Consider the following 24,591-nt stretch of genomic DNA (forward strand, 5'->3'; position numbering starts at 1 on the left):
AAAACGTGCTAACAATACTTGCCTCCTTTTCTTTTCGATCATTCTAAGACTTACTGGCAATCAAAGATATATATATATATATATATATACACACACACACACACACATATATGTATATACACATACATATATGTGTTTTTAAACAGCTGTTTAAGAGTTTCCCATAGTTCATTCAAATTACTCTTATTGGCTTAACTATTTCCTTGCATCAATGTATGCTGATCGATCCTCTCACTTACCTAATATAGGAAGTTAAGGATCTAAATGAAAAATATTTATCTTACTGTTACAGTAAAAGGGAATGACTTTCATTCCAAGTTCTACTTTGCTTTCTATACATACAATGTGTTGTTACATCTTGTGAGTCCTTTTTTTTATTCATACGTGAAAAGTGAATCACATAAAAATGTTTTTTTCATGTGGGAAAGCTAAATTTATTATTCACAGATAAGATTATCCAGCAAGACAGCCACACTGACAGACTTGAGAGAAAATTTTAAAAATTAATGATTTTTTCCCAATAGCATATCAACAACCAATTTTGAAGTACTTAGTTCACAGAAATTTTTGTAGCGTAGAGAAAGAATCATTAAAGTTTAGCTAGAGTCAGAAGGAAGAGGAGAGCAAGTCAGAAGATACATGTAGAGAAAATCCTCCTACTGGGTGTTTTGGGGAAGAGGGAGAGAGAGTAAGAAAGAGAGAAAGGTGGTACATGGTTGAATGTGTGCAAATTAATTTTAGGTTCTCTAGGCTCTGCGTGGGTTTTGCGGGATGAGGGGTGCAGAGCGAGAGAAAGATACTTAGATATTTTATGAGATAAGACCAAGGGTGGGTGGGCTGGGGGCTCCAGGAGGAAGCAGCTCCCCAGCTGCCCCCTATCCACCTACCGAGGCACAGCCCCTGCAGAATAAATCTGGCAGCCTGAAGTTGAGCTTTCTTGAGTCATTCTGTACCATCTTTCAAGAGGTTCTGCCAAGAAAAATTTGGAACTTGGAAAATTTTTGGTACAACCAACGTGTGCCACCCATCAGCTGACAGAGGTACGCTGGTCCCAGCCCCAGGAGTAGGACAATACCTATTTATTCTACTGTAATGGTTTGTTTGAGTGAAAGCTAACCAGGCTTTCTTCATTTTTCAAAACAAACCTTTACTAAGGGCAACTTAAACATTCAACAGTTAAGTTTACTTTCTTATAGAAGAAGTCTTTAAGTTAAACAAAAACCTAAATCAAAATCAATGCACTTATCACTTAACTTTTGTTTATGGTTCTTCTTATTCATCACTTATCTTTCCAGCTTCAGAGAAACACTCTTAATTTCTTTCAGATGCTTCAGTTCTGAGATACCGGGATTTGAACAGTACTGATCTCAGAGATTTCTTTTGGAGTAAACAACTAAGGACTTTCTTTTTGCTGCAGGCTGTGACTTCAAATTCAGTTTCTTCTTCTTTCATCTATCATAGGGTGAACTACCAAAAGAAAAAATAAAACAGCCCCTGTTTTTTTTCTGATTATTTCTCCCTGTTTTTATCTTCAATATATAAAGCAGAAATAGGGCTGAAGATAAAGGGAAAAAAAGAGGCTTCATGTCTGTGTTTCAACACTGAAAAGTCAAAAAAAGTCCAAGTCTAATCTCCTATAATATAAAATGACACAAACTCACAGGGAGTTTACATTTTTTCTTTTATTCTATACTCCTGCTCACTTGAGTCTTTGTTGACTATTATTAAAACAATGACAACCAAACTGATTCATTTTTATTGAGCACACAAATTGTGATTAGTAGAGTTTTTATGTATGGACTTGAAATTTTTCTTTGTTCTTAGCTGTTTGTTTACAACTAAATTGTAAGCTTGTTGCATATAGGGAATATATCTTCTACTTGCTTGTTCAAACTGTGTCTGGAATTGGTGGCTTCTTGGTCTCACTGACTTCAAGAATGAAACCTCGGACCCTCACGGTGAGTGTTACAGCTCTTAAAGATGGTGTGTCTGGAGTTTGTTCCTTCTGATGTTTGGACGTGTGCAGAGTTTCTTCCTTCCAGTGGGTTCGTGGTCTCACTGGCTTCAGGAGAGAAGCTACAGACCTTCGCGGTGAGTGTTACAGCTCTTAAGGTGGCACGTCTGGAGATGTTCGTTTCTCCTGTCTGGAGGTGTTCGTCCTTCATGGTTGGTTCACAGTCTCGCTGGCTTCAGGAGTGAAACTGCAGACCTGCGTGGTGAGTGTTACAGCTCATAAAGGCAGCGTACACTCAAAAGAGTGAACAGCAGCAACATTTATTGGATTTATTGTGAAGAGCAAAAGAACAAATCTTCCACAGTATGGAAGGGAACCCCAGCTGGTTGCCGCTGCTGGCTCAGGTGGCCTGCTTTTATTCCCTTATCTGGTCCCACCCACATCCTGCTGATTGGTCCATTTTACAGAGAGCTGATTGGTCCGTTTTACAGAGTGCTGATTGGTGCGTTTACAACCCTTTAGCTTGACACAGAGTGCTCACTGGTGTGTTTACAATCCTTTAGCCAGACAGAAAAGTTATCCAAGTCCCCACCTGACCTTTAGCTAGACACAAAAGTGCTCCAAGTCCCCACCAGATTAACTAGATACAGAGTGCTGATTGGTGCGTTTACAAATATTTATCTAGACACAGAGTGATGATTGGTGCGTTTACAATCCTTTAGTTAGACAGAAAAGTTCTCTGAGTCCCCACCTGACCCAGAAGCCCAGCCAGCTTCACCTCTCATTGGCACTTGCCACAGGACTTTGTGGCACCTAGCCCGGGCACTCCGGCAGCCCAGAGGGAGCTCAGTCCCCCAATCAAGTCCAGCAGGTGCCAGCTGGCCATGCCGAGTGCGGGGCCTGCCAAGCCTGCACCCACCTGGAACCTGCGCAGGCCCACAAGTGCCATGTACAGCCCTGGCTCCCATCTGCACCTCTCCCTCCACACCTCCTCACAAGCAGAGGGCCACCTTCGACCTCGGCCAGCCCCAGAGAGGGACCCCCACAGGGCAGCGGCAGGCTGAAGGGCTCCTCCAGTGCAGCCAGAGCAGACGCTGAGACTGAGGAGGTGCTGAGAGCAGCAAGGGCTGCTAGCACGTTGTCACCTCTCAATCCCCTCTCTAAATAGGACACCCCAACTGCTGTTGGGAATTTGACTGATGACCACTCTAGCTACTTCCTGCTGGATAGGGGCAAAGAAGGGGCCCTGCAGTTGTAGTGTCCTCCAGAGGGGAACTCTTTAGGCTAGTGGGAGGGCCAGCGGGTCAGTCCAGGGATCCTCGGTAGAAGTTGTTAGTCGAGCTCATTTGGGGTTCCATTTGTAAGACCATCTGTAGCTTGATGCCCTCCATTCTAGAGGAAACAAATTTGACAAGAAGGTTAAAAACACAGGGTCCAAAGGCGAGTAACAGCAAGATGGCTGTCACTGGACCTAGAAAGGGGAGAAGCCATGTTGCCCAACTCCAGAGGTTGGTATAAGAGTTTGAAAGGCGTTGCGTGATTTCAGAAGCCTTTTCCTATAAATGCCAGGTGGCATCTCCTACTATCCCTGACTAGTTAGTGTAAAAGCAACAGTCTTCCCCTAAGAAGGTGCAGAGTCCTCCTTTCTCAGCAGTGAGGAGGTCTAGGCCTCAGCGGTTTTGGAGAGTCACTGCTCGCCAAGACTCTATTTGGAATTGTAGAGTAAGGAGAGATTTTGTTATTTCTTGCAAACTGTCTAAGAAATCCCTTGAGAGTGTGTGGTAGTAGGATAATGAAGTAGATAAACTGGCTATTCCGGTTCCTGTAGCAGTAGCCATTCCTAACCCTATAAGTAGGGGTATTAGTTGTTTGACTCTGCACTGACAGACTTGAGCTTTGAGGGGTACTGATAGGGTCTGATTTCCTGGGGCAATGTTAATGTTGGGACTTAGAAAGACTAACGTGCAGGTGCCTGTCCAGTTAGTGGGGAGGCGGATATAGGCCGATGTTCCACATAAGAAGAATATGCCTTGGTTGGCTACACAGAAATTTACCCTGGCATTTAAAGGAATAGGGTACCCTGTTTTTCTTTACTACTTCCATTTCTCTTTCTTTGTCTTTGACTCCTTGTCTCTTTCTGACTCCCTCTTTGTCTGTTCCTCTCTCTGACTTTCTGTCTCTTTGTCTCTCTTTCTGACTCCCTCTTTGTCTCTCTGTCTCTCTCTCTGATTTTCTGTCTCTTTCTCTCTTTCCTTTCTGCTGCTCTTTCCCTGCCTCTGCCAGATGCTTATGCTGCTGTTCTCCCCTCTCCTTCCCCTTTTGATGGCTTTGGCAGTGTAAGACTGCCACCTTTTTGGGTTTTTGTGTGCAATAACTCCATGGTTTCCTTGTGATATTTAATGGGGGTTCCCCCAGAGGTTAGGAACTCCCTTTCTTTCCATATTGCAGCGTGGGCATATAGGATTAGATAAGCATACTTGCTATCTATATACGCATTTATCCTTTTTCCCTTTCCCAGTTCTAAGGCTTGGGTAAGTGCCACTAGTTCTGCTAACTAGGCGCTGGTCCCTGGGGGAAGACGCTTACTTTCAAGTATGGTTATATCACTAACTATGGCATAACCTGCCCTTTGTAGCCCATTCTCCACAAATGAATTTTCATCGGTATATAGGTTAAGGTCAGGATTAGCTAAGGGAACTTCTAAGAGATTATCTCTGGCGGCAAACGTCTGGACTATAATTTGTTGGCACTCATGCGTGATTGGTTCCCCATTCTCTGGGAGAAAAGTGGCAGGGTTGAGGGCCACGCGTGTACATATTTGAAGCACCAGTCCCTCAAGGAGTAGCTCCTGGTATCTAAGTAGGCGGTTGTCTGATAGTCATAAACTTCCTTTGGCACCTAGTATGCCATTTACATCATTAGTAATCCAGACAGTGAGATCCTTTCGTTGTATTATTTTGATAGTCTCTGACAGTAAGACGGTGACTGCTGCAACTACTCATAAACATTGAGGCCAGCCTTTTGCTACTTCATCAATTTCCTTACTTAGGTAAGCCACTGGTTGTGGGGTTGTCCCACGAGTCTGAGTAAGGATCCCAAGAGCTATCCCTGTGCTCTCTGTGATGTATAAAGAGAAGTTTTGTCCTGTGAGAAGGCTTAAAACTGAAGCTTGTACTTGGGCCTGCTTTAAGGTTTTGAAGGCTGTTTCTATCCCCTGGTTTCCGTTCTACTAGATGAGTATTTGCCCTCTGGGTCTCCTTGATTATAGTATAGAGGGGCCTGGCTATCTCGCTGTATCCAGGGATCCACAGATGGCAAAAGCCGGTGATTCCAAGGAACCCTCGCAACTGTTTTGATGTCTTAGGGTGAGGATAAGACAGTACAGGCTGTGTTCATTCCTTGCTGAGGGCCCTGGTTCCTCTGGCTAAGATTAGGCCTAGATATTTGACCTGCTGTAGGCAAAGCCGGGCCTTCGACCTGGATGCCTTGTACTCTTGATTAGCTAGAAAGTTCAAGAGATCTAGAGTAGCCTGCTGGCATGAGGCTTCTGAACTGGTAGCCAAAAGTAAATCATCACATACTGAAGGACCAGAGTGCCTGGACTTGAGAAGTGGCCTAGATCTTGGGCCAGTGCCTGACCAAACAGGTGAGGGCTATCCCTAAACCACTGGGGCAAGACCGTCCACGTAAGTTGGGACGTGTGATCTGTGGGATCCTCAAAGGCAAAGAGATACTGGGAGTCAGAGTGCGGGGGAATACAGAAGAAGGCATCCTTGAGGTTCAGAACTGTGAACCATTCTGCTTCCTCTGGTATTTGAGAGAGCAAGGTATAGGGGTTGGGTACAACTGGATATAGAGGAATTACTGCCTCATTGGGATGTTGCAGGGATTGCTGCATTTCCTTACTAAGGCTTGAGCTTTTAAACATTTAACAATATCCTGTAATCCTTTATGAGCTTCAGGCCTTAAGGGATATTGCTTTTGATAAGGAAAAGTGGTGGGGTCTTTTACCCTGATTTGGACTGGGCAGGCATATTTTGCCCTTCCAAATTGTCCTTCCAATGCCCAGACTTCAGGGTTGATTCCCTCCTCAAGCAGGGGACAACAAATGGGTGACTTGTTACTCATGTTCATGTAGATAATAGCTCCAGCTTTGGCTAATATATCTCTCCCTAATAAGGGTGTGAGACTTTCAGGCATAATAAAAAAGGCATGTGAAAAGAACAGTCTCCAATTACAACTGAGGAGGTGGGAGAAATACCTGGTTACAGGCTGTCCCAGGATTCCTCAGATGGTAACGGACCTTGAGGACAGTCGTCCAGAACAGGAGATTAACACTGAGAATGCTGCACCAGTGTACAGGAGGAAGTCAATTTTCTGACCCTCAATGGTTAAACATACCCGGGGCTCAGTGAGGGTGATGACATGAGCTGGCACTTGCCCAGGGCACTCACAATCTTGTTGTTGGATCATCTGGTTGGGAGCTTCCGACCCAGAGAACCTTTGTCCTCTGGGGCAGTGCACCTTCCAGTGATTGCCTAGGCACAGCGGACATGGACAAGGGGGCAGCTTCTTTCTCATTGGACAATCTTTTTAAAAGTGTCCTTGTAAACCACACTGATAACAAGCCCTACTGGGTCATTGGCCTGCTCCATTTTCTGTCCTCTCTGAACCACCTGTCTGAGGGCCATGACTAAGGCTGCGGCCTTTCTCTGATCTCGCTTTTCCTTTTGGGCCTGTTCCTCTTGTTCCCTACTATAGAACACCGAGGTTGCCAGGTTTAATAATATCTCCAGATTTTGTTCAGGGCCCAGGGCTTGCTTTTGGAGCTTTCTCCTGATATCTGAGACTGATTGGGTAATAAACTTATCTTTTAGAATCAATTGACCCTCAAGTGATTCGGGCGACAGAGGAGTATATTTTCTTAAGGCCTCTCATTGCCGCTCAAGGAAGGCAGAGGGATTTTCTTCTTTTCCCTGAGTTATGGTGGACATCATTGAATAATTCATGGGCTTTTTCCTAATTCTTCTTAGTCTTTCTAGAACACAGGTCAACAGATGTTTATGACTCCAGTCCCCATGATCTGAGTCAAGGTCCCAGTGGGGATTCATACTGGGGACGGCTTGCTGACCAGTAGGGAATTTGTCCCTTTCTTCAGCTGTCATTCTATCATTTACTTGACTAAGATACCAGGTATCTCCAAACTCTCGGGCTGCAACTAAAGCCGCATTCTTTTCATTAAAGGCCAGGGTTTGATCTAACAATAGCTTGACATTTCTCCAAGCGAGATCAAAGGTTTGCCCTAGACCCTGTAGGACATCTATGTACCTATCAGGATCATCTAAAAACTTCCCCAGGTCTGCCTTGATTTGCTTTAAATCAGAGAGGGAGAAGGGGACATGCACCCGGGTTGGGCCAAATTCCCCTCCCCCTACAGCTTCAAGGGGACATAACCAATAGCCCGGGGTGGCGGGGGGTGGGGGTGCAGTTGTGGTCCTTTGGAGATTTCTTTGCTTATTTCCTTCTGGGTGGGGAAGATTAGAGGAAGATTATCATTAATAGGAAGGGGAGCTATAGGGAGGCTAGGATATGGGGGTAAGCTAAGAGGTCCTCCTGTGGGATGTAAATTGCAAATTTTACATAGTTGTGTATTCTCCTTCAATGAAAAGAAAGCTTGGACATAAGGTATTTCACTGCATTTGCCTTCCCTCTTACAGAAAAGGTCAAGCTGCAGGATAGTATTGTAATTTATACTTCCCTCAGGTGGCCATTTTTCCCCATCAGAGAGAGAATATTGGGACCAGGCCATAGTGCAGAAAAAAATGAGCCATCTCTTTTTCAGGGTTTGTGGGTCAAATTGGTCCCAATGACTTAGGATGCATTTCAAGGGTGAGCCTGTTGATGCCTGAGTGTTTTCCATCTGAAAGACAAAACCGCCCACGGTTTTGGTTTGTTTTGTTTCTCCCCCTGCCCAAGAACCCGCAACAGTCCCTGGACCCTGCTGATTGGAATAGTTGGGTTCACTGATACAGCAGCAGAAACACTAGTTTTCCTCTCAGACCACAAGGAGGACCGAGGAAGGTCAGATTTACTGGCCCTTACTGGTGCATTCTCAAAAACCTGTTAAGAGTCCTAAGCATTCTCCTGTTAGTATGGGACCTTACCCCGTCCTATTAAGATGTTATGCCCCTAAAATGAAGTGGAGGGCCATACCCTGAGGGAGGGGAGGAATCTCTAGAGTTGGTAGAGTGATGCCTTTTGTCCTCACTTATATGAATAGGAAGGATAAAATTTCTGAGGCTCCCCATATCCTAGCTTCAGGAATAGCTTTTGTTAGGCCTGCTAGTCTGAAGAGGGATCCTAAAATTCCAGATAGTACCCCCTACAATGGGGCTTTGGGCAAAAATTATATCTTTTTGATTGGTGAGCCTGGGTGCCTAAAGAAGGTAACAGAGTCCTGAGGTTTAGAAATCATTCTTATAGGAAAAACTAGAAAAGCACCAGAGACAGGGAGTGATTTTTAGAAGCAGGACTAGTCTCAGAGAAGAGAGGCGAGAGAAAGTTTGTCTGGCAGGCATTAGGAACCAGGAGGCAAGGGTCAGGGTAGATAGAATAGATGGGCGAGTCTCACTTGGGTGACATGCCTTTGAGAGTTCCACTTATGGCCGCAGGGTCAACCAACTTGTTGTCAGGACCCTGGAGCTGAATGGCTTTCCTCTCTGTCGAACCTCAGCTCAGCCCGGAAGTACAGGAAAAGCAGAAGCTGATTCCAGGCAAACCAATGCTCCCAACTCCAAAGAGTCAGAAGTTGTTAGAGAGCCCTTTCCCAAAAAGCTTGACACCCATGTCTTTAGTCCTGTGGCCGTGCTAGTCGCTTTTAACTGGCCAACAGTTGTTCTCCTGTGGGCAGGAGTGGGGGTCACAAGGTGCTCAGTGGGGGAGCTTCTGAGCCAGGAGAAGGAATTTCACAAGGTCAACCGCTCAGTTAAGGTGGGGCAGAAACAAATCACAATGGTGGAATGTCATCAGTTAAGGCAGGAACCAGCCATTTTCACTTCTTTTCTGATTCTTCACTTGCTTCAGGCCGTCTAGGTGTATACGTGCAGGTCACAGGGGATATGATGGCTTAGCTTGGGCTCAGAGGCCTGACAATAAGCATGTAGTTAAGGCTATAGTTCTATTAATGCCATATTTGGTGTACTTACCAATTCATAAAAATGGGTTTTCAATAAATTTGAACATACACACTCAGTGAAAAAAGATATTATTGTAAAAATGGCTATAAAAATATGGTTAATATTGGGTTAATATTGGATTCTGATATATTTCTTACCTGTGATCTCATTTTGTTTCCAGTTTTACTGAATATAACCAACCTTGGACATACAAAGATGTTGTTTTTATTTCTGAAATTACTCAGCTATAGTAAAGTATCAAGAATAGATATTTATATTTAAGAAGACTCACCCATCCCAGACTCTGAATTCGCTAATTAGCCAGTCAGAAAGAAAGATCACTAAGGAACAATTTACAATGCAATAAAAGTGATACGCTTTGTTTTCTGAATAACAGCAAAGCAAGAGGTTCCATAAGAATCCTGGCAGAGCAATCTTTCCACTTTCAATGTTGATCACTTAGATCTTGTGAAACTTGTGGTGATTTTTAGTATAAATGATTAGAAAAGCTATTATTTGTGCATAAGGGAAACCTAACTTAATTATATCCATAACTCAACAATTTGCTCAGTGCTTTTTTGTGCATTGGGAAATTATGTTTCAGAAAACCAAACCAAAACAAAACCAGTTGTTGACATTTTCTTTATTAAATTCAGCAAAAATCTTTCTTCATCTTTCATTAAAAGTGTTATTCTTGCAGCATATACCAAGGCATCAGCAGCTCCCTACTCTTTAATCATTAGTTTGAAGTCTCTATTATTGTTCCTGGTGTGTATTGATATATACTGGAAAATTCTTAAGAGGCAGTTGGTGTAGAGGTTAAGATGTGAGCCATGGGCTCTGGACTGAGGCAGAGCCTGATGCAAATCTCAGCTCTGCAATTTGCTGGCTGTGTGAGCCCTGGTAAGTTAATCATTGTGAACTGCAGTTTACTTCATAATGTAATTCAGATAATAACAGCTGTGATATAATAGCATTATTATAAACATTAAGTAAGATAACATCTATCCGATTACCACTTAACACAGTGCCTGGTGCATAGTTTAAAATGCTTAATAAATGCTACCTGTAAATAGCTCCTAAAGTAAAAATTGGAGGCAACAAAGAGAATAATCACAAGCTGAAACTTGTCACTTTTGAAATTATTATCTGTGACCCTTAACTAAAAATGTGTCATCTATTTAATATTTAACCAATTAATATGAATATCCTCTCTCATGTTGTCTCTAGACTTTAAGATAGTCTAATATTATTATTGCTATAAAAATCTGTTGGAAATAATTTTAAGATCATAAACAGAGTGCATTACATTTTCATTATGTTATAAGCAAAATTTCATTCCTACAAAATAAAATACTTATTTAACTCAAATAAGATATATTTCCTTTTGGCTAAACAAATATATTGCATTTTATAAGTAAAATATTTGGACTTGTCTGGCTTGTATCTGTCTTAAATCTTTTAGTAGATGTGGAAAACATGTTTATTTTTGCAGTGTTCAATAATTGTCTGCTAGGTTTTGTCACAGAATGCAAGCTCTAATTCAACTTCTGTTGAGAATTAGGCTTAAGTTATGATCGAGAATAAGGAAAATTATGAGCAAGGTGCCAATTATATCTTGAAATGTTTACCTCTAAACATTTTGTTCTAAGTTGCATATTTCATTTAAACATATCAATACTAATATTCTTTAATATTAGTCTACTCATTTAAGGGACTTTAGTTTTTTGTGTAAGAAACACGCAATTGATCAATGCATTTTCATAACCACACCTGTGGGAGGCCTCCATATTTAGATTTGAACCAGGAGACCACTATTGACAGTTTTCGCAAACAAAGACATAATATTAACCTAGGAGCCCAAATATGTGTAGTGAGTAAAACTCGCAATGGTTTGCCAGTTTTCTTATTACATTATTGCAAACTACAGAATTTGATTTTGTAAATTAAAGTATGCCAAACATCCTCAGAATCTAAGTGTTGCACTGACCAATATGGTAAGGCACTAGCCCCAAGTGACTATATGCTAAATTTAATTAAAATTTAAATTTAATACTTCAGTCCTTCAGTCCCACTGCTGCACTTCAAGAACTTAATTCCAAATAGGTAGCACTTTCGTATTAGAAAGTGCCTATATAGTTCCTGTCCATCACAGCAGGGTATTTCATTGGACAACACTAGTCTAGCGTTTCTGTTTTCTGTAGTAATGAAAAAGAACTACTGAAATAACATGAATAGTAACTAGTCATTCATTTTTTTCTTTTCATTCCTGTATTTTTCTCTGCTCACTTGTTTCTTATACTAATACAGAATTATCCAATAAGATTTCAGCCTAAAAATGGAAAAAGAATTCTTTTAATTAATAAATAATTGAGAAAAACAATCAAGAGTTAATCTTATGTTTTCTGAGGTATTTACAGAACAACATAGAAAAAAAAAACACCTGAGTGTTAGATGAATATTAACTTATACATAGAAATCTAAAATAAAGATCTATTTATCGGTGGCGAATTAGGCAAAAGTAGTTGACAAAATTCATTTCAATTTGTAGTACCACACATTTGAGAGAATCCTCCATTCTTTTCTCATATTTTCAAAAAATGATACATTTCAGCGTTATTTCTCCGCACCTACCGTTCTTAGAAAAAGTAGTTAATTTGAGGTTTTCCTTTTTTTTTTTCTTTTGAGATGGAGTCTCGCTCTGTCCGCCAGGCTGGAGTGCAGTGGTGCAATCTCGGCTAACTGCAACCTCTGCCTCCTGGGTTCAAGTGATTCTCCTGCCTTAGTCTGCCGAGTAGCTGGGATTACAGGCACCCGCCACCACACCCGGCTAATTTTTCTAGTTTTAGTAGAGTTGGGGTTTCACCTTGCTGATCAGGCTGGTCTTAAGCTCTGAACTTAAGTGATCCGCCCGCCTTGACCTCCCAAAGGGTTGGGATTACAGGCATGAGCCACCACGTCCAGCCCTTTGAGACTCTTGATACTTACTATGTCATTTCGCTAGTAGAGGGAAATCACTGGGCCCCAAAGCAGGTCTCTGCGTGTACTTGCTGAGACCAGCCTGTGCTCAGATGCAGCAGCCTCCTTCAGCCTGCTCTTTCACTCTGTGTCCAGGTACACTATGTTCTCGCTATGCAATTTTCTCTCCAGGACAGAGCTTTCTCTCTTTCTGTTTCAGGTTTAGATTGGCTTGTAGCAATGACTTGACTACAATTCAAACAATAAGGACCTTACTTCAGTCCCAGATCTAAGCACAGTCTGTAAAGAAGCTTTTACCTGAGAGTCCTACATTGCTCGACTATTTAAAAAAATGGTTCCCATAGAACTATTAGTTCTCTATCATTTGTTCCATTAGCCTGAACCTGGGGGGGAATAAGATTTTTTTAATAAATGGAAAGCACAATGTACAATAGTGTTTCTTAAGCTTTTTTCGTTATCCCCTCCACCCTGCTTGCCAAGGAGCCTTTTTAGACATTTTTTCCCTAATCCCCCACTATGAAATTATAATACCCCAGATATGCTGTATCTGTAATTACTGTATGTATGTCTGTGCTTAATATTGTACATTAAAGAGATAAGAATTTTCCACCTTCCAATAATGAAGTTTCATCCCCTTGGGGGCGATATTGCCCTCTTTGATAATGTTTGACATACAGGAATTGAAACATCAGAAGTAGATACTACTTCCAATACTGCAGAACATTGTCAAGTATATTTCAAAGTGTTTAGCTTGCCTGAGTGTGGAAATTAAGAAAATTTTTTTTCTTCCTGCATGCATCATAATTTGCATACATCAATAGTGATGTAAGTAAGGAAATAACTTCTTTGGGCTTTCTGAAAAGTCATAGTATCTGAAATCACCTGGCTCTTGACCTTAAAGATCTTATGTCATTCTACTCCAGCATTTTTCACTGTAATTGCTTATAGGCAGGGAAGGATTTTAGACGAATGAGGGACAAGGACATGGAGAAAGAACAGAGAAATGGCTGTAGATACCTAGATGATGGCATATAGTACATTTTTAACTTTCCAATAACCATTAATTCAAACCCATTAGCCAATAGCTTGCTCATGTTTCTTTTGAAGCCTCCTAAGACAACAGTTGACACCTGGAGAACATCTCTTACTCCCCAACTTCAATTTCGAAAAGAAAATAATGTTCAAATGTTGAGCACTGAATTCAATAAGAGAAATCAGTTATAGATTAAGGTAATAATTGCTAAGATTTACACTAACCTGTTTTTTCACTTGGTCAAAAATTTCCTCCATATTAGTTGATAAATCAAGAAATCTTTACAATTAAAATAATTAAAATAAAAGGAGTTTCATTGGTATTTTCTTTCATTATGCTTTATAAAATTAATAGAAAGAAGAATATGGAATTTCAAAGAGTAACATATTATTCTTAAAATGTATTCAATTAAAGTAATGCAGGCAAAAATACACTCTCTAATGTATTCTATCATGCATTCCCTCATTCAGTGAATATTCCCTGGGGCCTACTATGTGCCAGGCATCATGTGCCAGAGGAAAACATATCTTCTTAAGAAGTCAGTGCTAAGTGATTGTTCTTGTTCATATTTGGATCCCTTTTCAGGTGAGTTTCTTACAAGAAAATAGCTTAGCGTCTTTTCCCTTTGTTAAGTTCCTTAATGAAATTAGGCTTAGGAAGACAGAGTTCCCTATTCCCTCCTTTCTCTTCCTAAATCTTTACTGTATGTTGACAGTAAATATTAAAAACTTTCTGACTGTACTTACCACATTCTGAGGCATTTCAGTGAGGAGCAGAAACATTCCATTAAATCAACTCCAGTCACGTAAGGTTTTGGTGCTCTCCTTTTCACCCTTTTTTTCCACATAGAAACTTAATCTTGCAGCGGCTAAGTGAATATAACTTAGATTAAATTATTACTTTCACAAACAACTCAAGAATACTTAGTTCTTCTCCCTGTTCATTAGCTTCTATCTTTATATTTCTTATCAAATATAAAATTAAGAGAATTTATATCATAAATTCTCTCAAATGCACTTAAATAATTTCGTGATTAAAAAACTAATATTATCTGCCTACGCTAGTCTGAGTTTCCTACATAGCCTACAATTGTTATTTATTCACTTTGGGGAAAGAAGAAAAAAGTTTTAAATAGTTACACTCCATTCATTAAAATCCTTTATTTTCTAGTGTCTAAAATATTTCAATATGTTTAGGAAGAAAAAAAATCCTCTTATTGTGAGGTTGATAATGTATTCAAAGCATTTTTCTATTATTTAGTGAATTTAAAAAGCACATACAGAAAGAACACAAGTGGTAACAGAAAAGTGAGGATCATCTAACCCTACCTCACAGCCTAAGAAAAGAATGCTATCACTTGTTTCTGTGAGGTCATCAAGTGTCAAGGAGAGAGTTCCTCCATGGGGAGCTAACACCTGACATTTTGCACAGAAAGGTGTCTCCCAGAATTACCTCACACTCTGCATAGATATAGAGATTACTCCCATCTTCAGTGAGTTTGAGAGGGGCCTATAAATAGGATCAGGTGAGGTCTGAATAAGCAGTGATGTGTATCTGATCTTCTGATCCAGAATGAAATGAAAACATAATTACTTAACATGCAATGTGCTTTTAAAATGCAGAGATGTAATCTTTATATTATTTTTGTATGTCTCTCATTTTTACCTTTATTTAGAGGTAGCATCCTGCCCTATTAAGTATGTAGATATGGAGAACATTAAATAAGAAGATAGCTTTTCATTATTTATTTAGGCAGAACATACAGTACTTGAAATCTGTGGGTTGCCATGAGGTTCCCATGGCAACTCTTCTATGGATAAGAATGCCTGACTAGGCTGGTAGCCTTGCTGTTAGCATCACCAGCCATAGCATCATTTGCGGATACGGTACTCTCCCCAATTCTGCGGTTTCACTTTTCATGGTTTCAGTTACCTTCAGTCAACCATGGTCTGAAAATAGTTGAGGTAAAATCAGGTATTTTGAGAGAGAGACAGAGAACACATTCACATTACTCTTACTACAAAATGTTGTTATAATTGTCCTATTTTATTTTTATTGTTGTTAATCTCTTACTGTGCCTATTTCCTAAATTAAACTTTATCATAGGTATGTAAGTATAGGAAAAATCATGGTGTATATATATAGGGTTGGCTACTATTTGTGATTTCGGGCATCCACTGGGGTCTTGGGACACATCCCCCAAGACTCAGGGGGAACTACTGTATCATCATCTTAATTTTGAAAGTTAACTTGTACATGAATTTTGTATATTCTGTTACTGCTCTGGAAATCTAAGGTCAAGCACAAGTGATGTTTATTTGCTTTAATACATTTCCACTGAAAGAGGAAAGGAACTAGAGACAAGATTTTAATCTTTCCGTTTTGTTTTTGGTTTTCCTATTTTTGTTTCCATCAAGTTAAACTCTACTATGGATTTTTGTAACTCACAATTGATGAGCTCTAGCACTTTGTAGCGTAGTTATTTACATATTTAGTCTTAGGAACCTGAAACCATAATCTCTAGGGATTTATTTATAGTTTAAAAAATGGACTAAAGGCCTACATAAAAACGGATAGAGCTGCTTGAGTTTTGTTTCTCCCTCTATAATAACCAGAAATTGTATTCCTCTTCACATATTAAACACCGGAAACATTTTTAAAAAGGTAAACTCCAAAAATTCCTTTTTGAAAGTTCCTCAGAAAACTCCTTATTAATTTATATCTGGCAAAAAAATCTCTTTTTGGTAGATTTCTGGACATAACTTCATCTATTGCATAACTACCTTTTGTTTTTTTCACAAATGACAAGTGTTGAATATATACTTCTAGATATAAAGCTGAAAGACTGATTTGGTGTTAAAGAAATAGGTGAATATGAGTCAAATTAGAAAGGAATTGAATACCAGAGGAGAGGGAGGAAGTAGTGGGAAAATGTCTTTGACGGTTGTCAACCCATTTGAAATATTTAAATTCAGAGTGCTATCCCTAGAGAATTGGAAAGTAGGTTAATTCTTTAACCACCATTATTCCCTCCCCATCTCTGAGCATAAAGTAAAAGTAATATACAATCCTTATTGTTCTTCTATTTTGTTTTGTTTTGAAACACAAAATAAAATGAAATAGAACGAGCTTGAGCAACTGGAAGGATGGAGTTGTCATAAACTGAGGGAGCAGAAATGTCCAGTGGTGCAAGTTTGGGATGAATTTAGAATTCATTTTGGACACATTAATGTATCTATTAGTCATTTAAATAAAGATGTCAGGGGGTTTGTGCATTTCTGAGTCTGAGTGTCTGGAAGAGAAATGTGTACATAGAAAACATAAATGTGACCCTCTTACCTTAAGAGACAGGGAAAAGAGAACAATTAGAAAAGAGGACCGAGAAGTAGAGCCACTGCTGGTGTTTTGCTCTAGGTAAACGGCATTTCTTGGAATTGTGCACTAGGTGGCTCATCTGAGAGTGAGCCGTGAACTAGGAGGAGAAAAAAGTAAAAGAGTTTGGTGTCCTGGAAGCCAAGTGGGAAACATTTTAAGGAGCAGAAAATTTTATCAATCACGCAGTTAAGTATGATGAAGACTGAGATCAGAGCATCATAGTTTGCATTGTAAAAGCCATTGATGACTTTGAAAAGGGCAGTTTCCACTAATGGAGGGGGAAGCCTGATTAGAATAAGCTACAGAGGAAATGAGAGAAGAGGAATTGGGAGTCTGAGATTATTAATAATTTTGCAAAAGAAAGCAGAACAGCTCAGTAGCCGGTGAAATGGACCAAGGCAAAGATTAAAAAAATAATAATAAAGGAGAGATAATAGCAATTTTACAAAAAGGAAAAAATGGCGAGGGGAGAAAGAATTGCTAGAGTTCTCTCTCTCAGTAAGCAAAGGCAGTGCACAAATGAAGTGATTAGCTTTAAGTAAAAACACTCTGTAAAGAAGGCAGTCATAGGATATTGAGGAAAAAAGCAAGTTAGTAGGTGAACATGGTGATGGAAATCTGAATGTGTTTGAGGTATCACAGGTTGGATTCACTGGAAGCAAATACTGAGATGGAGTTTGGAATACTGAATATGTGTTAGGGATCAACACTTAGGGAAGGGAGAGAGAGGAAACAAATGGATGGAGGAGAAATTCAAACTACAGTACATGCCTGGCAAAACTTAACCAACACAAAGATAGCTCTGGATCTGTTCCTCCAGCCTTTATGCTGCCCTCAACCACTCCTGGAAATGGACACTGGATTTGAGCTTCCCCTAGAAGGGTGCATTCTGGGATCTCCAAAAGTGAGATGGACTTTATAGTTGCTGAATGCTGGAAGACATCTGCTGATCCCGGCAGCTACGGTATAAGGCTGTTTTTGTGAAAAGGGATGTGGATGATACAGCTTTGTGTCCACCCAGTGGAATTGTTTCCATTTTCTCAGTACAAAGAGGAAGCAAAACTGCTACTGTGGAGTGAGGAGGGGCAGTGAAATCAGGGAATGGAGGGCTTGAAGGTTGTACAGGAGTTATGAAATTGTCACCTTGGTGAGTGACAAGTGAATGGACAAGGAAAAAAATACTGCAGCTTTAAAGCTCCCTCTTAGGTTTGGTAGTTATGAATCTCAAGTGATACCAGACAGCATGAGTGTTGGGTTTTCTCTGATCATGTTCAACTCTATATGTGTAGATTCAGGAGCAGAGGGAGAGAGAGGAAGAAAAATTGAGACATCAAACCATTAGTAGGAGGCCAGATTATTTAGAGACTTGTCAGTCATTTAAGGATCTTGTCTTTTGTTTCCCAGTTAGATAGCAAACCCTTCAGGGTTCCTTTTAATCCTTTTGGTTTTGAGAAATAATACATATATATATATAGATAGTTCCACAGAACATAAGTGCATAGCTCAAAAAACTATCACAAGGCAATCACCCTTGTTACCTTAGTCAAGCCAAGGAAGAGAGTACGGCCAGCACAGAGACGGTCCCCTCTGGTCCTCTCCCAATTATTATTCCCTTCTCCATTTTGATAATTCCTCTCCTAACATTTATGGTAATCCCTTTGCTGTTTGTTTGTTTGTTTGTAATATGCCATCAAAACTTGTAAGGTTTGTTGGTTTTATTTTTTCATCTTTTCAGAAATGCAATTAGACCGTATATCCTTTTTGTGTCTGGCAGTTTTGCTCTCCATCATGTTTTTGAGATGCACCCACATTGTTGCATTTGTAAGTTCAGCTGCCCACAGGATCAGACTTGAAGCTTGGTTTTCAGAAATTTTAACCCTGCAGCTACAGGAGATATTTCTGTGTGTGTCTGTGTTTTCCAGGACAATTACAGAAGTTTCCTGGATCCCTACTGAGGTTGTGGATTAGGATTTAAAGCCATGAACTCATCTTTTCCTTCCTCCACATCCTGCAGTACACTTAGTAGAAATCAAATGATGCAAAGTAAAATTCACTGGTAAAGATATCTGGACCTGGGGTATTTGCTGTGGGAAGATTTTTTTTTTTTTTTTTTTTTTCCCCATATGGCTTCTACTTAATAGAGGACTACTCTGATAATTTATTCATTTATGTATCCATTTTTGTAAGTTTGTTTTTCTAGAAATGTGTCTATATCACTTACATTTTTACATTTTATTGGCACAAAGTTATTCATAATATTGTCCTATTTCCTATGACGGTTATCTTAATTATAAAAATGTAACAGTCAACTAGATTTTCCTCATAATGTCATCATAAATAAATTTCAAAAGGTAGGATCATTAGGACCACGGGCATGAAAGACTCTGTACATCTTTTTCTAAGTTACTCTCAATAAAGTTTGATACTATTGGTGGTATAGGACAATAATTTTTTTGAAGTCTTTGCCATACTCAGTATGATAATCATGTTTCTATTTATTTTTTGTCAGTTTGATATACTCAAAATAGTATTCTTAATTTTATTTTTATTTCTTTAGGTTTATTTGGAAGGTTGGGCAATATGTTTGCAAATTTTTATTGGTATTTTTTTGTGTGTGACTTGGCTGACACATCCTGTAGGTTCCATTTTGATTTAAATGATTAAACAGGCAAAATCTACCAACAGAAAAAAAGTCAAGTTCTTTCAATATGACCACTGACCAGTGTTACTAATAGGAAATCACTACTGAAAATACAAGTTGTACCCTTTATAATGTGTACAAATGCGACAAAATCTTGCAGCTATTTTGCATAATTCTTCCCTATCAGCTTTATTTGTAGAGATCTATTTCTATGCATAATTTTCAAAGTAAAACAAAAAACTACATGTTTGCCAAATTATTATGTATACTAATAACATCAATATGACACTAAATTGCCTTGTGAAGCAAAATTGATTTATTTAATAAACCAATAAAGTCTAAGTTCTTGCTAAACTTATTCTAAATAAATTCCTAAAATTGACACAATATGGCAATCTAATGACGCATCATCAGTTTTTGATTGATAGTGAGTTAATGTTAATAAACAATAATCCAGTTTCCAGCTAATTAATAGGTTCAAAAATGTTATGAAGTTTTAACCCAGTGCTGTATACATAAATGAAACCCTTGAAAATGTGTAGTTTAATTATGTAACTGCTACCACAAGTGTCCTTATTATGGAATTTTGAGAAAATTATAATTGGATGAATAGAAAAGTGTATCACTGAGTTAACACTGAATTATTTTTGTTCGTGCATGTGTGTGTATGTGTGTGTGTGTGTGAGAGAGATCTGTATTATGGCATATGTGGGTATTAAATATGTGCTGATTAGTTTCTAGCAGAATTTCTTAGCACTAATGTCTCCTTAAATATAACAGTTTTTTTTTCCTTAGTCTTTGTTATAATATTTCTTCTTCTCTTTGTCAATTCCGACTTTTGAAAATCCTGTGGTTTACTAGTGCCTTTGAGGAAGCCTACAACGGTGGCTACAAGCTCAGATCCTGGGATCAGACAACTCTTGTGTTCCATATGATTTCATCAAGTACTAGCTGCAAGAAATCAAACAAAATCTTTAACCTATACAAGTCTTCACTTTTCTTCCTTATAAAATGATAATGTTTACTACCTCACAAAACTGTTGTGAAGATGTAAACACACAAAAGATGCAAAATATATCCTTTTTTTCAGGGACTACCACTCTACCTAGCCACTCAAACCATAAATAAAGCCGAGAGTCATTCCAGACACCTTCCTTTTGCAGCCCAATCCCTAACATTACAAGTCCTGTCAATTCATGTCTCATTACTTCCAGGATAAAATCCAAACTCCTTAGAAAGGCCCCAAAGGTCTCCTGTCACCTGACTTCCAATTACTTTCTAGCTCTAGGAATTGTTTTCTTCTGTTCCATCCTTGTACAGTCTTCATACCCGTCATACCTATCTATCTGCTGGTTTCAAAACATGCTGAGCTGTTTTACAGTTCTATGGCTTTTCTCAGGTTTATCTTTTATTTTATAAGATTCAGCCCTAAGATCATGTTCTCTGTGAATTATTGCCTACCTTCCTCCTCTTCCCATCTTTACCTAAGGTGGAGCAGACTTTTCTCACTTCTATGTTCCCACTATACCCTGTAAAAGCATATACTGGTATTAGAGCACCTAGTATCCTTATTTATCCATTTTCTACTATTGCACTCAGGATTGCATTCCCAGCATCAAATGACTGACCAATAATAAGCACAAAACAAATGTTCATTGAATGAACGAATATATTAAGTTTCAATGGCTCTCTAAACCTAATTTCACTAGGTTGGTTCGTTAACGGAAATATTAACAGCAACTTATATGTACTTCCCCACTTGTTGCTCCAAGAGATTTACAGGTTTGTGCTTCTATTTTTTTTTTTTCATGTTTTCAAGTAAATCTAAGTACATGACCTCAGATGACTTTCTCATCCTGAAGCTATTTTACAAAGTAGAGAAAACTAGAAAGGGAAAGCAAATGTCTCCTAGGATACTAAGTCTTCTCTTTATTCTTTATTTTTAAACTCCCTAGAAGCATTATATATATGTGTGTGTGGATATATACATATTATATATGTATATATGTATATATATTATATATATACACACACACACACACATCATGCATTATTCATTGCTGTCTGTAAAGGTCAGCACTCAGGTATATTTATGAATAGAACAGCATGGATACACTCTTACTGAATGATCATAGAGATCAACCCAAAAACCTTGCAGCAGATTGATTATCCTTAATCATTTGGTAGCCAAATTTTGGTATCATCTAAAGTTCAGTTTTTTTAAGCAAATTGTATTATCCTAGGGAAAAAAATAATTTTTCTAAAATGCTGTTATTTCCAAATTAGAGATGATAGGGTCCTCTCAAAACCAGTTCCAAGAAAAAGAGAATTCATGTTCCATTTATCTTTCGGAGCCATTTTTGATGAACAACTGACCTGGAAATCTATGCTAAAATAGGTTTATGATACCTTGTGAAATACTTTCAAGTCATTAAATAAAAAGAATCCTCACTAATGCTTGTCGTGATAATCTTGAATCCACACATATAAACCACTATACTCTAGAAACACAAAGAATTCCAGGGGTGATGAATCAGAAAGTGGCATCTAGAAACAAGGTTTCAGTTACTGTCTCTCAAGTAGCTTCTCTGTACTAGAGTAGGGATAGGTGTGATAAAACAGCGCTGGTCCTCAGATAATACTCTAACAGAAAAGATGATTTAAGCAATCAATTACAATAAAATGTCATGAGGATATGAGAATGGAAGTAGAGCACTGTATGAGAACTGAAGTCTATTCTCACATCTCATGTTACATTCACAGACAGAAATAAAACATTTTTGGCCAGGAGCGGTGGCTCATGCCTGTAATCCCAGCACTTTGGGAGGCCAAGGCAGGTAGATCACCTGAGGTCAGGAGTTTGCGACTAGCCTGGCCAACATGGCGAAACCCTGTCTCTACTAAAAACACAAAAATTAGCCGGGTGTGGTGGCACATGCCTGTAGTCCCAGCTACTTGGGAGACTGAGGCACAAGAATCACTTAAACCTGGAGGTAGAGGCTGCAGTGAGCCAGTATCGCGCCACTGCACTCCAGGCTGGGCGACAGAGAGAGACCCTGTCTCAAAAATAATAATAATAATAATAATAATAATAATAAATAAATAAATACAACTTATTTTAAATGAGCATTTGTAAGGGTCATTGCTACTTGCCCACATTAGGAACTGTCATGACATATCTATCCAGTCCAGCCAGCTATGTGAAAACATACCTGGATGGGTCCTTTGACTAGAACTTTATGAGAACTAACAAAATATTAATTAGCATGATTGAATCTACTTTTTTGTAAGGGCAATTTATACATCTTGCTTTTCTATAACAAAAATAAATTATGCAACTCTAAGACTTACATACAAACTTTCAGGTCCTCTAAGTAAATGGAGAGACACCTTAGTCTATTAGGCCTATGAGAAGGTCTCATTCTGGTCTTAATTTCTCTCCTTCCAGAAACTTTTCTGAATGATTTTCTATGTTCCATTTGGATCTTTTCCTTTTCTGTTGTTGCATATGAGCATTTTTAAAGTATTTGTAGAATGTCCTTAGAATTTGTGTGGACTTGCTCAGATTTCACTGTCGATCACAATATGCCTGGAATGAACTTTATAAAATACAGACCAACCGTGACACGTGTTCAGCTGAATATAGTGCCCCTTCTTTTAATGTAAGAATGATTTTCTATTTATGTCCTAAATGACAGACTCTCTGTCTCCAGCCTCTTTTTCTGTCTTCAGATACTACTTTGAAAACAAGATGAAAGCCATGGAATCTCCGAGAAAAATGTACATCTTACAGACTTTCAGTGAGTTCTGGAACACCAGGAACCTAGAGTCCACACGAATGAACAGCAGTTTCCTAACCTAATGCGAGAGACTTAAGATTTCTTCTGCGTCCCATGATCTTCTAATAATTGTCTTCTTAGCAAGACTAGACACAGCTCCAAGAAATGTGCACTACCATGAATGTCTTCCAGCTATCTTCTATGACAGCATTTCCCAGTGCATTCTGTGGAATAATGGTACAGGGTGATGTTCTATGAAGAAAAATAAATATGGAAAGTAATATATTCCACAGTCCGTACATTAGATTGCCTACACAACAGCAATGTGCTGTAGTTTAATAGGATTTGAATGAATAAAATTAATGCTCACAGCTATTTTCTTCTGCCGGCAAATATTTTTCTGACCATAATCTTGCTAAACAGAATTCATCTGAACTTATGTTGTTGCCAACAAATATACGAACAATTATACCTAATCAAAAACAAAAACCAAACTGATGTTCAAGAAAATTAATCATTTGCTTTGAATAAATCAGCTATTAAGAAAGCTTACATAATTGAGTCTGACAGTGCCAAATCATGTCTGAGATGAAACACTGCATGATACATAATCAAACAGATATTTGCAAGAGCTGTGGGTTGGGGGAGAGTGCAAATGTTTCCCAGCACTCCTGTATGTCATGGGAGCACACAATAAAACACTTGAAGAACTGCAATAATAAAAGGTTTAAAGAGCTGCAATAATAGGTTTTGCACACTGTAGTGGCTACTGATACTGAGAACATTTTAGAAGTTCATCTCTATCATCTAAACACTACACACCACCACAATCTATTTATTACGTCTTAATAGGAATTCTATGCTAATATTTTATCCCTTTGCATCTGCTCTGTTTTACTATTTGGGTCATATCTCTTGTTAGAAACAATGTTTGACCCATCTATTCTCAATACAAATAAAAAGCTTTTAACACATAAACAAGGTCAATTTGTTCTGTTTGAAAGATGGAGTAATGGAACTAACTGTAAGATATGCAGTGTAAAATTTATTCCCATTTCACCTTTATATGAGTAGAAATGAGAGGTACTCAACCAAAATATGCATAACAATTACGCTTTCTGTACTAGCCTTCAAATAAATACGTATTTATACAAATAATAGTGTAAATGTATGCTTTCTATAGAATGCAAAGAAAATATTTGATGTTTTTCTTTATGGCTTATTTTCATTATTAAGTATTTTACCATTTGATACACGAATTTGTACTTTGTTTTCAGGTAATTGCATATATCTAGTCTGCCAATGACAGCAATTTATCATTGCACAGAGTCAAAAATGAGATGTAATTTTATTGCTGCTAGTAGCTCAAAACAAGTACTTTGGTCTAATTTATTTATTTATTTATTTTTGAGACGGAGTCTCGCTTTGTCAACAGCTGTAGTAGAGTGATCTAGGCTCGCTGCAACCTCCGCCTCTCGGGTTCAAGCAATTCTCCTGCCTCAGACTCCCGAGGAGCTGGAATTACAGGGATGCACCATCACACCCAGCTAATTTTTGTGTTTTAGTAGAGACGGAGTTTCACCATGTTGGCCAGGCTGGTCTCAAATTACTGACCTCAAGTGATCTGCCCACCTCAGCCTCCCAAAGTGTTGGGA

The 24,591-nt window shown here is 38.8% G+C and overlaps 1 long non-coding RNA gene across 1 annotated transcript in view; it reads left to right on the forward strand.

Annotated features, from left to right (window-relative positions):
• The window catches only part of LOC141410354 (uncharacterized), a 75,307-nt gene extending 51,216 nt beyond the window's left edge, over positions 1 to 24,091 (forward strand). Inside the window, exon 2 of the long non-coding RNA XR_012435193.1 lies at positions 22,890 to 24,091. This is a non-coding gene — a long non-coding RNA (uncharacterized lncRNA). The remainder of the gene's footprint in view (positions 1 to 22,889) is intronic.
• The last annotated feature ends 500 nt before the right edge of the window (positions 24,092 to 24,591 follow it).

Source organism: Macaca fascicularis, chromosome 5, assembly GCF_037993035.2.
Source record: "Macaca fascicularis isolate 582-1 chromosome 5, T2T-MFA8v1.1".
NCBI lineage: Eukaryota > Metazoa > Chordata > Mammalia > Primates > Cercopithecidae > Macaca > Macaca fascicularis.